The sequence below is a fragment of the Suncus etruscus genome, chromosome 10 (assembly GCF_024139225.1).
Source record: "Suncus etruscus isolate mSunEtr1 chromosome 10, mSunEtr1.pri.cur, whole genome shotgun sequence".
In the NCBI taxonomy this organism is placed as follows: domain Eukaryota; kingdom Metazoa; phylum Chordata; class Mammalia; order Eulipotyphla; family Soricidae; genus Suncus; species Suncus etruscus.
Genome location: NC_064857.1, coordinates 88477006 through 88492708, shown reverse-complemented (window position 1 = coordinate 88492708; position 15703 = coordinate 88477006). Strand labels below are relative to the sequence as shown.

Genomic DNA, 15703 nt, shown 5'->3' with positions numbered 1-15703 from the left:
AACAAATAATTCTTCTGGCATTTGGGTTTCCTAATGTTGACTTTTGAATCATCAGTTAGTGACTATATAATAGAGATAGCACTCCTATGCCTTTTTACAGGCCTAAGGGCGTCCTGTGACCATCTTGTTGATTGGAGCCATGTTGTTGGTCACCACTCACTTGGGCCCTTTTACTCGCACCCTGTCAGCTACATTCTGCGGGGTGGTGGGTGCGCCTCGGCCTCTAGTGCAGGCCTTGGTGCCCACCACCTCGAAGCCCCCAGTGCTGGATTTGAAGCCGATGTCTCTGTGCCGAGAGTTGCTATGCAGCCAGGCTGCGGGCCAACCTCTGGCGACCACTGTGGGCCTCAACGTTCCTGCTTCTGTCCGTTATTTTCATACAGACACCAGAGTGCCTGACTTCTCTGACTATCGTCGTTCCCAAGTGCTAGGTATTACAAAATCTCAAAAGATTGCTAGAAAAGGATTTTCCTATTTGGTCACTGCAACAACTACTGTGGGCAGCGTTGCATATGTAGCCAAGAACGTTGTCTCTCAATTTGTTTCCAGTATGAGTACTTCTGCTGACGTGCTAGCCATGTTGAAAATTGAAATCAAGTTATCTGATATTCCAGAAGGCAAGAACATGGCTTTCAAATGGAGAGGCAAACCCTTGTTTGTGCGGCATAGCACCCAGAAGAAAATTGGCCAGGAAGCTGCCGTTGAAGTGTCCCAGCTGAGACCCACAACATGACTTAGATTGAGTAAAGAAACCGAGTGGGTTATTTTGATAGGTATTTGCATTCATCTTGGTTGTGTGCCCATTACAAATGCAGGAGATTTTGGTGGCTATTATTGCCCTTGCCATGGGTCGCACTGTGATGCATCGGCAGGATCAGAAAGGGACCACACCTCTCAACCTTTAAGTTCCCTCATATGAGTTCACCAGTGATGATTTAGTGGTTGTTGGTTAGAGACGTGGATTCAATTCTTAGGCTTCTTCATCTTCAGTCTTCGTGTACCTCTGAAGAGTTATTGAAAACAAGCCTTCTCCACTTCAAGCTACTTGATTTGAAATACCAACAATCGCTATTAATGTATTTATAAACATTAGTGTGAAGTAAATTTAATGTTAAATACTTTTTTAGCATTCACCTAGTAAAACCACTGTTGAACATTGTTCAGCTAGCTCAAAAAAAAAAAGATAGCACTAAATATTATTCACTTTTTGGGGCTAAAGTTTAGAAACAAGATTATTTTTATTTTTAATCTTTAATAATTTATTTAAGCACGTGGTTATAAAAATGTTTGTAGTTGGGTTTCAGTCATCCAATGAATGTACACCACTCTTCACCATTGTAACTTTCTTGTCACCAATGTTCTCGATTTCCCTCCTCTCCCACCCCCTTCCTGTCTTCCAGGACAAGCATTCTACTTCTCTCTATCTCTATCTCTCACACACTCTCTCTCTCTTTCTCCCTCTCTCTCTTCCTCATTGTCATGGTCGTTAGAAATACAATTATTATTCTGCTTCAAAATGTGGGACCGGAGAGATAGCACAGCTAGCTGTACAGCATTTGCGTTGCAAGCGGCCGACCCAGGACCAATGGTGGTTCAAATCCTGGCATCCCATATGGTCCCCTGTGCCTGCCAGGAGTGATTTTAGAAGTTTCAGAGTGGGTGATTAAAAGAAACTTTTAATGGTTTGGAGCTGAAAGTAATTTTGCATCTTGTTCTTCTGGGCCCAGTAGTCTTAAGATTTACAAATAAGTCAAAAGAAGCCATGTTTGCTTATTGAATTGTATGTATTGATTGATAGATTTTGGTTGAATTTTTATATATTCAGGGCATATTTATAACTTTACTAGTCTCTGGCAGCAAAATTATCTTTAAACTTAGTTATTAAGATTTATGTGGAGATGAAAATTTTTCCATAAAGTGTGAAATATTAGATTTCTAATGTTTAACTAGTTCTGATACTTCAACACATACCACTATTTTATTCTTTGCCTGAAGTAAAAATTTAGCCTATATTCTAACATATGAACTTTTTACACATGTGACTTTTCTTTTCTTTTTTTTTTTTTGGTGGGGGGGGCACACCCGGCAGTGCTCAGGAGTTACTCCTGGCTGTCTGCTCAGAAACAGCTCCTGGCAGGCACGGGGGACCGGGATTCGAACCAACCACCTTAGGTCCTGGATTGGCTGTTTGCAAGGCAAATGCCAGTGTGCTATCTCTCCGGGCCCCACATGTGACTTTTCTAAGAAAAACATCTCACTTGATCTAGAGATGTTATTAAAGGTAGTTTCAAATACTAAGACAAGGCAGATAAGTATTCATACATAGAGGAAGTGCTCTGTGGATTTTAAAAATGCTTTGTTTGGAGATAGTGATGTGGCTTAATAATAGAGAAAATGCTCAGATACCTGAGGCCTTCATTTTTATACTGAAAGTGCAAGAAATTTTTAATAAAATAAATCCTCTTTTTATGAGTATGTTTTTAGCCTGAGAATTATTATTTTAGCTCGAGATTATGAAAAGATGCATACATAGTATCTCAAGGATATTACTAGCACCAAAGTAATGTCTAAGGATTTTGCTTACAGAGAAGGTGAAGCCTAAAATTTAAAGTAAAATAAGTTTATCAGGCCATTGCAAGAGCTATTTATCACTCTATTTAATCTTTGGCAATTGCTGAAAATGCATGCTGGCGGGATTTTTTTTAATTATCAAAACTTTCAGGGGGCCAGAGAGGTGGCTTCTGCCTTGCACACACTAACCTAGGATGGACCATGGTTTGATCCCCTGGTATCTCATATGGTCCCCCAAGCCAGGAGTGATTTCTGAGTGCATAGCCAGGAATAACCCCTAAATATCATCAGGTGTGGCCAAAAACAAAAAACAAAACAAAAAAACAACCTTTTAGATTACTTTTTTGGTTATTTTAGAATCAATGAAATATATGAGAAAGTAGTGGAATCTGTCCAAAAAAATGAGTTATATATTGTGTCTGACACTGTCCCTGTTACATATGGAAGGCCTGATAAATAGTGGAAATAGTCAGTTATTTAACAAAAGATGTTATAGTGCATTGAAAGATCTCATATTTATAGTAGAGTACATCCTAGGAAGGGTATTTAGTAGAACTGACTTTTTTTAAAAATAATGTGACAGATCAAACTTAAAACCTCATACTTGCAAAGGCAAGTACTGTACCACCAAACTATAGTCCCAGCTCTGGAACAAATTTTTAAGTTTAATTTGGTTTTCTTTTAAAATATAGGAATGACTAGGAGAAAGAGATTTGAATATTTATACTGTTGGCTGTACATCTATAGTATATCAACTATTAGTGTTATAAAAGCACAATAATAATAACCAAGAACCATTTAAAGATAATATATTTTCTACCTTAGTTTATTGCATTTATTACTTGCAAATTAGGGGACTGATGCTTAGAGAGATTTAATAATCTAAGGAAGGCCATAGGACCAGGAAGTACTATCTCAGGGATACATAAAATAGATCAGAGAATTCTAATTCTTGAGAATTACAGGGCTAGAGATATGAGTTATATTGGAAAAAGTGAAGTGGTATGTGCATTTATTGAGTTAAAAACAATAATGGGGGCCGGCGAGGTGGCGCTAGAGGTAAGGTGTCTGCTTTGCAAGCACTAGCCAAGGAAAGATCGCGACCACGGTTCGATCCCCTGGCATCCCATATGGTCCTCCCAAGCCAGGGGCAATTTCTGAGCGCTTAGCCAGGAGTAACCCCTGAGCATCAAATGGGTGTGGCCTGAAAAACAAAAACAAAAACAAAAACAAAAAAAAACCAATAATGGGATATAGTTGCTAGAGGATTTTGTGAGAGCTTTATTTTAATGATGATAAATTGATGACTATACCACATTTGTAAAAGTTATATATGAGGTAAATAACTTTAAAGAGTGCTTTGGGGCTGGCCACTTTGGGGTGTATGCTAGACTCCGGTTTGATTCCCAGGATCATATGGCCTCCCAAACATAGCTGTGTACAACCTTAGAGGCCACCAGCACCTACAGGGTGGTCTGGGTATACCTAATATTTGTCTCATACTCAGATCCTTGAAATTGAACTGTTTATCTGCTGAACATCGTCAGGTGTAGCCTTGGAGCCCCCTAGTGATACTGGGTATGGGCTTGGTGATCCCAAAGTACTGCACATCCCTGGCATTACAGAGTCCAGTTAACATCACATCCTTGGGTCTGAGCATTGACTACCACTAGTTGGTTAAGTTGGTTGAGTATCACTGAAAATGGTCCCCAGATCCTAGTGCTCCAGTTGAAGTCTCCCAACCCCTTTAAAAAAGACAGTCAGCATTAATAATATGGAGAAATTAGAACTTTGTATACTCTTAGTGGGAATGTAAAACATTAGAGCCACTATAGAGATTTTTCAAAAAATTAAAAATCTGTATACTTTAACAGTCCTAATTCTGGATATTTATTCAGAAGAATTAAAATCAGAATCTCAAAAGAATTACTAATATTTCTATGTTTAATAGAGCAGTTTTGCCAATTACCATGATGTAAAAATTTAAATGCCCATTTACAAAAGAATGGATTAAAAATGTGTAATGACATATTACTAAAACTTTCAAAAAGGATTTTTTAAAAATATATAACATAGTTATATTTAAGGATGTTAAATGTGAAATAAACCATCTCAGGAGACAAAATACTGCCTGATTCCAGTTATATCAAGTATTTGAAATAGTAAATGTAGAGAATCAGAGTTGGACAGTGATTTTCAGGTTGGAAGAAAAAAGTTGGGTAATTATGTATTAATGGACATAGTGTTGCATTAGGTATATGTTCTGCTATATAATGTATTTAATAGCTAACAGTATTATATGGTATACTTACAAATGTAAGAGAGCAAATCTTAAAGATTTTAGTAAAATTAATGAAAGTTTAAAAATAAGAATATATGTTGTGTGTGTTTTACCATAGAAAGGAGACATTAAACTAGGCAGGATGAAAATAATATGCAGTGAACAGTGACCATAGTTAATGTGATTAGATCTGTCACAGTTTAGAAATTAAAATTATTCAAGGAACATAGTCATTGAGAAGGATAAAATGTAACACTAAAATGAATAACAATGTAGCTAGCATTTAGTATGTACTGTGGCCCAAGCACTATGATGAATACCATATATATAAAGGCTTTGAGATCTATGCTCAGAGGATTTGGTGTTCACCCCATATATGCCAGATGGTTTGGTACTCGGACTTGATGATGCAGTTTGCTGGGCTCAGCAATGCTGAGAACCATCAGCGTTTCCCCTGTGGTACTCTGAAAGCTAGGCCTTTCTGTGGCATTTCTCTTAGAGTATGTGACTGAGTTCTTGGGGCCTTGTGTATGCCGGGTATGCCTTCAGTCCTTTGAGCTATCTCCTAGGCTCTAACAAGCATTTTTATAAACTCTTAGTGTAAGTACTTTTAGATTTACAGACCACATAAAATTTCTCATGTAAAATATTTTTTGTTGTTGTTGCATAATTTTGGGTTTACTACCCCTAAAAAATGTAAGAATTATTTTTCTCTGTTTTTTCTTGGGAGGGGTGCACATCTGACTCTGCGTTCAGAGATCATGCCTGGCAGGACTCAGAACCTTTTGGTATGACTCAGATCAAATCTAGGTTGGTTCTGTGTAAGGCTCGATCTGCTATACTATTGCAAAAAGGGTAAGAACTGTTTTTAGCTTGAGGAATGTGCCAATATATGAGAAGCAGTCTGCAGGCCAATTGTCCTGAGCCTATAATTTGCCTAACCAAAAAAGAAAATCTAATTTAAATTTAAATAAAATTTCTAAAAGTTTTATAGAAATCACACACAGCTAAGAAGTGGTCATCCTATTTCCATGATTTTTGTTGCCATAGAAGAGAAATTAAAGTTATCATTTAAATTATACAGCACATTAGCATTATATCCAACCACATATTATTTTTCAATTCAGGTCTTCACGCAGCATATTTTAAAGACACTAGTATTTCAACATGTAAAAATAACTTCCTATTCTTAAAATCTCATTATTGGGGCCGGAGAGATAGCATGGAGATAGGGCATTTGCCTTGCATGCAGGACAGTGGTTCAAATTCCGGCATCCCATATGGTCTCTTGAGACTGCCAGGAGCAATTCCTGAGCATAGAGCTAGGAGTATCCCCTTAGCACTGCCAGGTGTGACCCAAAACAAACAAACAAACAAACAAAAAAATCTCATTATCATTTTTATAATCTAATAGATGGTTAACATTTATCAGTAGGATTCTACTCAAATAGTTTCTTTTGTTGTTGTTTTGTTTTGAGAGGGCACACCTGGCAGTGCTTAGAGCTTACTCCTGGCTCTCTGATCCGGAATTATTTCTGGCGAGGCTTATGGGATCATGTGGGGTGCCAAGTCAGACATGTATAAGGCAAGCATCATACCTGCAGTGGCTTCAATTGCTACAATCCAACCTGGGTGAACAGGAATGAAGCAAGGACACCACAAGGATTAAGAAAAACAAGACAGAGTTTCAATTGAGCTGAGATGGGTGAGACCAGCAGGAGTCACTGTAGGCAGTGGCCAGAGTTTGGATTTAAAAATCATCAGTTTGAATTGAACTGAGGTAAGTGAACTCAGATGCAGCAGCAAGTGGGTTGTGGGCAGAGTTTGGGGAAAAAAATTAAAGGCCCAGATTAATTCAAGCTGAGGTGTCTGAGATCAGTAATAGTGCAGCCACTCTGCTTCACTCCATATATTTCTTCCAGTCAAGGAGCTGCACCACAATGCATAACAACAGTATCATACAACAAATTCACAATGGGCAAATTATGCAGAATTCCGTCATACCTTGTGACTAAAGATTCTAGTTCTGGAGACCCAAACAAAAAGAGCCACCTATATAATCTCTCTGATCAGTACTTTAGAGAGGAAGTGTTAAGGATGTTCAAAGAAATTAAAGAAACAATGGAACAGACAGCCCATAAGAGGATATGAGTATAGAAATGAGAAAACTTCAAACAGAGTAGCAGGGCTGAAAAACATGGTAGGTGAAATGAAAACCTCACTGGAAAGCCACACAAGCAGAGTAATAGCTGCTGAGGACAAAATTAGTAAAGTAGAAGATGATCTGCATAACACCTCCATACAACAGAAGAGGTTGAAGAACGTGAACAGATGACAATAGAACCCTGGGATAAACAATAGAAGAAAACATAAGAATCATTGGGTCCAAAAGACCCAGGAAGAAAATCCCAATGAAGAATAAACAGTCAAGGACATCATTGCTGAGAAATTCCCAGAGCTAAAGAGTTCGTGCAACTACTTCCTGGATGCCAGAAAAGTACCAGCTAAAAGAGATCCAAAGAAAAGCACTCCAAGACATATATTTCTCACAATGATGAAAACCATAGATAGGGATAGTATACTGAAAACAGCAATATCAAAAATGGAAGTTACAAACAAAGAGGTATTCTTAAGATTTATAGCATATTTGTCACTTGCAATTCTCAAGGTCGAAGGCAGTGTTGGGACAGAGTGACAAAACCAATGAAATGAATGTTTTATCAAGGATATTTCACCAGGCCATACATGTATTCAGGTTTAAAAGAAGGATACACAGCTTCACAGATAAACAGACACAAAATCAACCTTAAAAGAAGAGCTGAAGGGACTATTTTAAGGCAAGGGAGACTCAACAAACACACCAAACTTATAAAAAAAAAAAAGGACTCTTAACCCATGACAATAATATCTCTTAAGTGCACCAGTTAAGAGACATAGAGTGACAAAATGAATCAAAATGTTAAATGCAACACTTTACTGCCTGCAAGAAGCACATCTGAATAGACTCAAAGTCAAAGATTGGAGGACAATAATTCAAGCAAACTACTCCCTTAAAATATGCTGGGATGGCTGTACTAATATCAGACAACATAGACTTTAAGCTTAAAATTTTTATGAGGGCCAGAGAGATAGCACAGCAGTAGGGCATTTGCCTTGATGTGAACAACCCAGGACGAACTGTGCTTCAATTCCCAGCATCCCATGTGGTTCCCACGCCTGCCAGGAGTGATTTCTGAGTGCAGAGTCAGGGGCACCATCAAGTGTGTCCCCCCCCAAAAAAAACCCAAAATAAATACCGTATTTTCCGGCATATAAGACGATACCCTAATTTTACAGTTCAAACATAGGTTTAGGCCTATATTTTCTGTATAAGACAGAATGTTCCTGTGCTGCAACTGTATCTTCCACAGTGAGCCAGTCACAACAAGCAAAGATCCAAAGGTTATACTGTAATAGACATCCTCTCTGACTCTGGCCAATCTGAGCAGGCTTTTTACATGTAGATTCGGGTACAGAAACTGTATAATTTGCATGCATAAAAAGCCTGCTTGGATTGGCTGAGTTAGAGAGGCGGGCTGAGCAGCCTGGCAGTGATTGGTGCAGGATCGAGTTGGAAAATTCGTTTTGTGGCAGTATTCAGACAGTTTTCGTTTAGCGGCATATTGAAACATTTTTCGGGATATACTTGGCGTGTAAGATACCCCTGATTTTCGGTTGACTTTTTTTTTGTTTCAAAAGTCGTCTTATACGCTGGAAAATAGGTAAATAAATAAAAATTTAGAAGAGATGGGCCAGAGCAGTGGCACGAAGCGATAAGGTGTCTGCCTTGCTGGCACTAGCCTAGGACAGATTGCTGTTTGATCCCCCAGCGTCCCATGTGGTCCCCCAAGCCAGGAACGATTTCTGAGCACATAGCCAGGAGTAACCCCTGAGCATCACCAGGTATGGTTTTCCCAAAAAAATTTAGAAGAGACATAGACGGGGCATTTTTTAATAAGGGATATGTACAACAGGAAGAAATCACATGCTTAAACATATGCACTCAATGAGGGACCAGAAAAATATTTTAAACAATTGCTGATAGATTTGAAGAAATAAATCAGTAAAAACACAATAATAGTGGGAGTCTTCAACATCTTCCTACCACCCCTACCACCCAGCCTAAAATTCAGCAAGGATATATTGGGTCTGAAGGGAGAAATGGAAGAGACTAGCTTTGTTGATATATGTATAGGGCTCACTATCTTCCAAAAGCTGAATACACATTCTTATCCAGTACACATGGGACATTCTCCAAGATAGATCACATTCTAGACCACAAACATACTTCCATAAAATCAAGAGGATAGAAACTGTATCAGCTACCTTATATATCATTATAGAACCCACATAACCTCAACAAGCAAAATCAGCAACATAATGCTCAACTGGCAAATATACAACTTAATAGACCTCCAGACAATGACATAAAATCCCATCGTGATATACAATAATTTTCACAATTTTTCTTTTTTTATTTGATATGATTTTTATAATAATACCTTTATTTAAACATGTGATCTCAAATGTAATTGTAGTTTGGTTTCAGTCATAAATTTTTTTAATGCAGTTTTTCCTTATGATTCCATTACTATTTAGTTTTACCAAGCAATATTAAGTAGTTTATTTGTACCTGCCAATGGGCAGACTTCCAGGAGGTTGGAAAAGAGGGAGGAGAGAATATTACATTCGTGTTGGAATATTGAGTGTCAGAAATAACTATTATGGACAACTTCATAAACCACAGTATCTAAAATAAAGGCATTTGATTAAAAAAAAAAAAGATTAGAATTGATTAAGTAGATGCAGGTCTAGTAGGAGGCATTTTCAAGCATCAGGTGCAGAGGTATGGAAGCCAAGAATGCAGTTTGTGCAGATAAACCCAAGCAGGTTTAAGTTCTAGTGCATAGGATGTGTCTTTGTGGTGAATGATAATATGATAGAGGCCAATCGTAGCCATTTTGAGCCTATCATTAGGAGAAAAAGAAAGGTTTTTGGACCCTGTTCTTAAAAGGAAATTTTCTTTATAGTTTTTTTTTTAAAAGTTTGTTTTATTACTTTCTTTAATACATGAATTTTGTTGAAATATTAATTTTTGTCCAATTTTCTAAACACTTTACACATATTGGTAATTTACATACACCCTCATTTTATGTCTGAGTAAATAAAAGTTTAAAGAAGTTGAAGAAATAAAGACATCTAGATGATGAAATGACATTTGAGTCCAAGCACATTTGTTCCAGAATTACCCCTACCAACTGAAATGCTAACTCTTCTCATTATAAAAGGAAAAGAAGTCTGAGAAGGAAACATCTATAAGTTTTTTCTCATAAATGAAAACTAGTTCTGTGAGTGTGCTGAAAACTAGTTCTGTGAATGTGCTGAAAGTTATTGAATTGTGAATTTTGAAGAAGAGAGATTTCTGGTTATGAGTTATATCTCAGTAATGTAAGTCCCTATGTTGAGAGGCATAGAGCTGTTATCGGTATAACTCAGAAAACAAAGGAAGCTTCTGACAAAGTAACAATGGAATTCTTCTATTGACATTTGTTGATAGATAGCAAATGGGCTCTTAATAAGTTTCTTTGAATATAACCCAGGGGAGCTTCAAATGCAGGTTATGAGGCATATGTGTAAATTGGATCACAGATGTTTTTCTGATTTTGTAGAAATTCAAAGATTTTTGCAGTGAATGTGTATAAAATGAGCTTGTTCTGTCTCCTGGCTTGACTTGTGTAATTTTCTGTCACTAACCCACCAGTGAATTGTCATTTTGGGGATACATATATAGATCTGTGGTTTTGCTTTGAAACTCAATTGCTTAATATCTGTTTTGGTTTTTCCTATGTTCTGTGATAACTTAAAAACAATTAGAAAATAAGTTTTGGTATATACTTGTTTCCCAATTGGAATACATTTTGTGGTTGCAATTCATGACATTAGAAAAGCATTTGCCTATTTTTTAGTGAAAGAGAATTTAACTATAGCTTTTAAAACACAATAATAAGCATAATAGGAAGGAATTGTGTGGGAAATGTTCACTATCCATTAGCTCTAATAGGTAGTAATGATGATGTGTTTGCTTGTTAAAGTTAATAACTATAAAAAGTATTTCAATTTTTTGAAAGGCTAAATAGAGAAATGCTAGGCCTAAACAGGGTAATCAAAAAAGGAAGAATGACAGGCAACAAGTAGTAGAAATATTTACAAATCTTTCTAGACTCAATAATAAATGACAAAAAGCAGCATCATTTTTAAAATATAACTCTGACAGTTGTTGTTTTTTATAACTAACTCACAGCTTTTAAGAAATTTTTCTTTTAGCCTTTGAAATAATTGATAGATTTTGTTACCATGTGTAATGCTAATATGATAATTTTTGCAGATTATTCATAATAAGCTCAATGTGGTAGCAACCTACATGCCTATTAACTGAAATATGAGTAAATTAAATATGGTATTCATACAATTTACTATTATCTGCAAGTAGAAAAGAAATATACATTGCAGCATGAATGAGCATTGAGAAAATATTATGCCAATGGAAAAAATGAGTCATATTGCTTGGGTTCATTTTTAAATTTTATTTTATTGAAACCATTGTAATTTATAGTTTTTCATAGTTGATTTTTAGACATACAATGAATCAGGGCCAATTCCACTACCAGTTTGACCTTTCTCCACCAGTGTTTCCAGAGTGTATCCCATACCACCACCCTTGACATGCCCCCACCCATAGCCAGCCAGTATAACAGGCCCATATTGTTAGAGTTTGGGTCTCTTGATTCCATTGTTGTTGACTTTGGCTTGTATATTTAGTTCTGTCCTTACTTTTTCTATCTCCACCAATGTGTCTGAGACCACTTTACCCCTGACATCTATCCTTTCATATTTGTGTTTTTCCTCCACTCAGTTTCTTTCCTTCTCCTCACTATACTCTGGGGCCAACAGTATTCAAGACAATTCCCATTTAGACCATTGCATTTCTTCATGCAGTTATTCTAAATACCACATATAAGTGATATTATTTATCCTTCTTCTTTTGGCTTACTTAACAGAATATTTAACAGAATGTCTTCCTGTGTGCTCAGAAATAACGCCGCTGTGCTATCTCTCTGGGCCCAGAAATTATATTCTTATCGACTGAGAATTCCTTCATGTCACAGCCTCATTCTTCTAAATGTTAGTGATAATACTTTAACCCCTCCCTTTATAGAGCCTCTTCAATTTGAACTCAGTTGATGTTAGATTCAGCTACATTTTTTTCAGAGGATGCATTCGGGCTTACTTACATTTTAAAGTCTCTTTTATTGAACAACATGTTTGTTTTATCCCCTAATCAAAGTATTCTATTGATGTGATAACCAACTCATGTATTTATACTTAAATTTGTGGCCCAGGGTAGTGGATGTATTCAAGAGGTTAAAAGGGGCCCGGAGAGATAGCAGAGCGGTGTTTGCCTTGCAAGCAGCCAATCCAGGACCAAAGGTGGTTGGTTCGAATTCCAGTGTCCCATATGGTCCCCGTGCCTGCCAGGAGCTATTTCTGAGCAGACAGCCAGGAGTAACCCCTGAGCACCTCCGGGTGTGGCCCAAAAACCAAAAAAAAAAAAAAAAAAAAAAAAGAGGTTAAAGGTACCTGTATCGTAGAATAAGGTAGGCCAGGGAGATGGCTCAAGTAGTAAAGCATATGCTTTGCATATGTAAACCCTCTAAATTTGATCCCCAGCACCTCATTGTTTCCTGAGAATCATTAAGTATATCCATGGTGCCTCCCAAACACTGCTGACAGTAGACCTATATTCAAAATAAAGAATTAATATTCATGTCAATTGGGTTGCTGCTTTTATTGAGTATGATGGTCATCATAAAACTCAATGAGTAAGACATATCACTAGGGCAAAATGGTTTAACAGTTCAGTAGCTTAGGCTAGAGTTATCCATATTTTGGGGAGCTGAGAATAACATGGGGGAAATCATTTAAAATGTTTTCATTTCCCTCTGGTATAATAGAAGTGATGTTGTAGAGTTGTAGAGTATTTGCCATGTGTGTGTGAGTCTGGATGTTCAATCCTCAGCAATGCTAAAAAATAAAAAATACTCAAATTCTTTTAAACCTGTTATTCATATTCTCTTAGTGTAAATAATCTATATTTAAAATAATTTGTTCAACTGTCTCTAATGTCATCTAGTCATCATTCTGAGAGGAAATAATACCACCAAAATCTCCTTTTATCTATAAACTTGAATCCCTAGAGCTTGAGGAGAAACTAATAGTAATTTATAAAATATAGACTAAGTTTTTAGGACCTGGGATTTATTTCTGAAGTAGCACCAGTCTTCACCACTTTGTGTTTGTTTATCCTCACCTTGAGAAAAAATATACTTACTGCCATTCTTTATAGGGAACATCTAAAAATCATGCATACCAGATCTCACAGGTCAGTCTGGTTCCACCTTCACAGGTATTTCAGAATCATCTGAAATAGGCCTGAAATACATAGTCACTCAAGGGAATTAACTACAAGAAATATAGGAAGTAGGTTAGTTAATGAAGTTATGTCTTAGTGCTGTTTCACATTGTTTGAGATATGCTGCTGTGTCTACATTTGAGAGTAGGCATATATATCCTCTAATATTTTGGCGTGGTTTGGTTTCATACTTTTTCTGCTCATTATAAACTTCCCTTATACTCCCCTATCTGGGTGTGTGGAGGACCATATAAAATTATGGGAATATCTGCCCAGTTACAAAGCTGGATTCTCCAACTTGGCATATGGGAACTGAAGAACTAATTGATAGTTGCTGAACTTAGTTCTCCTGTCTAAGCTTTTTATTATAACAAATAGAAAGCATCACAACTTTTATGGGAGATAGAGTTTTTTTGGTACTTGTGTGGCAGTGATGGCTATTTGGACCATCCTGGTATTGCTTAGGTATTCCTGGATCTGTGCTCAGGGATACTCCTGGTAGTACCTGAGGGACTACATGTAATGCCAGAGATCAAACATGGGTTGGCTGAATGCAAGGCAAGCATGTTAATTTTCCCCATACTGTCTGATCCCAGGAGGTAGAATCTTAATCTCAGAAGTTGAACTAAGGGTCAAAGTAATAGCACAATAGGTAGGGTGTTTGCCTTGCATGCAGCTGAACTGGGTGTGATCTTCAGCATTCCATATGTCCTCAAGCCTGCCAGGAGTAATTTCTGAGTAAAGAGCCAGGAATAACCCTGAGCACTGTTGGGTATGGCCCTATAATAAAAACAAACAACAACAACAACAACAAAAAGCCAAGCTAAAGGACAGAGATATAGCTTAACAGTAGAGTAATTGCCTTGCATGTGTGAGGCACTGAGTTTCACCCTATGACCACAAAAACTAAAATTAAAAACTTAAATTTGCTGTGACTCACATCTCCCTAGGGAAATATCCTCATATAGTATATTTTTATACTTCTCTTGAGTCAATACTGATTTATAAGGTTTTGTGAAGGTATAGATTCACCCTTCTAAATATGTTACCAGGGGCCAGAGTGATATTACAGTGGAAAGGTTGCTTCCCTTACACATAACCAGACTGGGTTTGTTCCCTACAGTCCATCAAGCCCCCAGTAGTGATACCTGAGTACACAACCAGGAGTCAGCTCTGAGAACACCTGATGTGCCTAATAAAACAACAAAAACTCCTCTAAATATGTTACCATAACCCACCCACAACCAAAGCACTAATATCCTTCAATTACAGTTCACTGGAACCCTTCCCATTTTTATGCCCTTTTCCCTTTTCTGTGGAAACCTTAGTTCAGAGACCAAGGATTTACTTTCATTGTTTTGTTTATGTCATGTAATACAATATTTATGTACATATAAATACCACATATCAGTAAAATTTTCCACTATTTTATTTATTTTCTGATGTATTTAGCATGATTCCTTCTAAGATTATTCTAATATAGAGCAAAATTTTATTTTATAACTGATTAATGTTCCATCATGTATATAAATCATTTCTTTTTCATCTTCTCATCTCTCATTGAACACTTGGGTTGTTTCCATATCTTAGCTGTTGTAAATAATAGTTGTGAACATAGGTAATGAAATACCATTTTAAATTAGTACTTTTGTATGTTTTGGACAAATACTTAGCTATATTATAGGGTCAAATGATAGAGTTGCTTTTAATTATTTTTCTTCTTCATATTGTTTTTCTTTTTTTATTTTTTGAGCCACACCTGATAATGCTCAGGAATTGCTCCTAGTCTTGCACTCAGAAATTACTCCTGGCAGTGCCTAGGAACCATATGGGATACTGGGGATAAAACCCAGGTTGGTCACATTCATATTGTTTTTCATATGGGCAAGACCAATTTGCATTTCCGCAAAAAATATATGAAGGTTACTTTTTCCCCATACCCTTGCTAACACTTATTAGAGACGCTACCCTTCATTCATTCGTTTGTTCATTCGTTCCTTCCTTTTATGAGGTAATATATCATTGCAGTTTTGATTTGCATATCTTGATAGTAAGTGATAATGAATATTTGTAGTTGACACAATTGTCCCTTTCTTTAGATACAAGAGACTGTGCAGTATGAAGTCACTGATTTTAACATATAGGTGGCTTTTATTTACTTATTGGTTGGGGTCCACACCCCCATAGTTCTCCTGGCTCTGAATTTAGGAATCACTCTTGGTGGAATTCAGGGGACTCATATGAGCTATTAGAGATTGAACCTGAGTCTGCCATCCTATCTGTTGTACAATTTATTGCTCTGGCCTCAGGTGACTTTTAGCTTAGAGGAGCAATTTTATTGA

General features: G+C 36.9%; 1 protein-coding gene and 1 pseudogene across 4 annotated transcripts in view; both read left to right on the top strand.

Annotated features, from left to right (window-relative positions):
• Positions 1 to 15703, top strand: part of FRMD5 (FERM domain containing 5) — a 383704-nt gene that overhangs the window by 98906 nt on the left and 269095 nt on the right. The gene's annotated exons all lie outside the window — the stretch shown is intronic.
• LOC126020906 (cytochrome b-c1 complex subunit Rieske, mitochondrial-like) lies at positions 140 to 953 on the top strand (annotated as a pseudogene).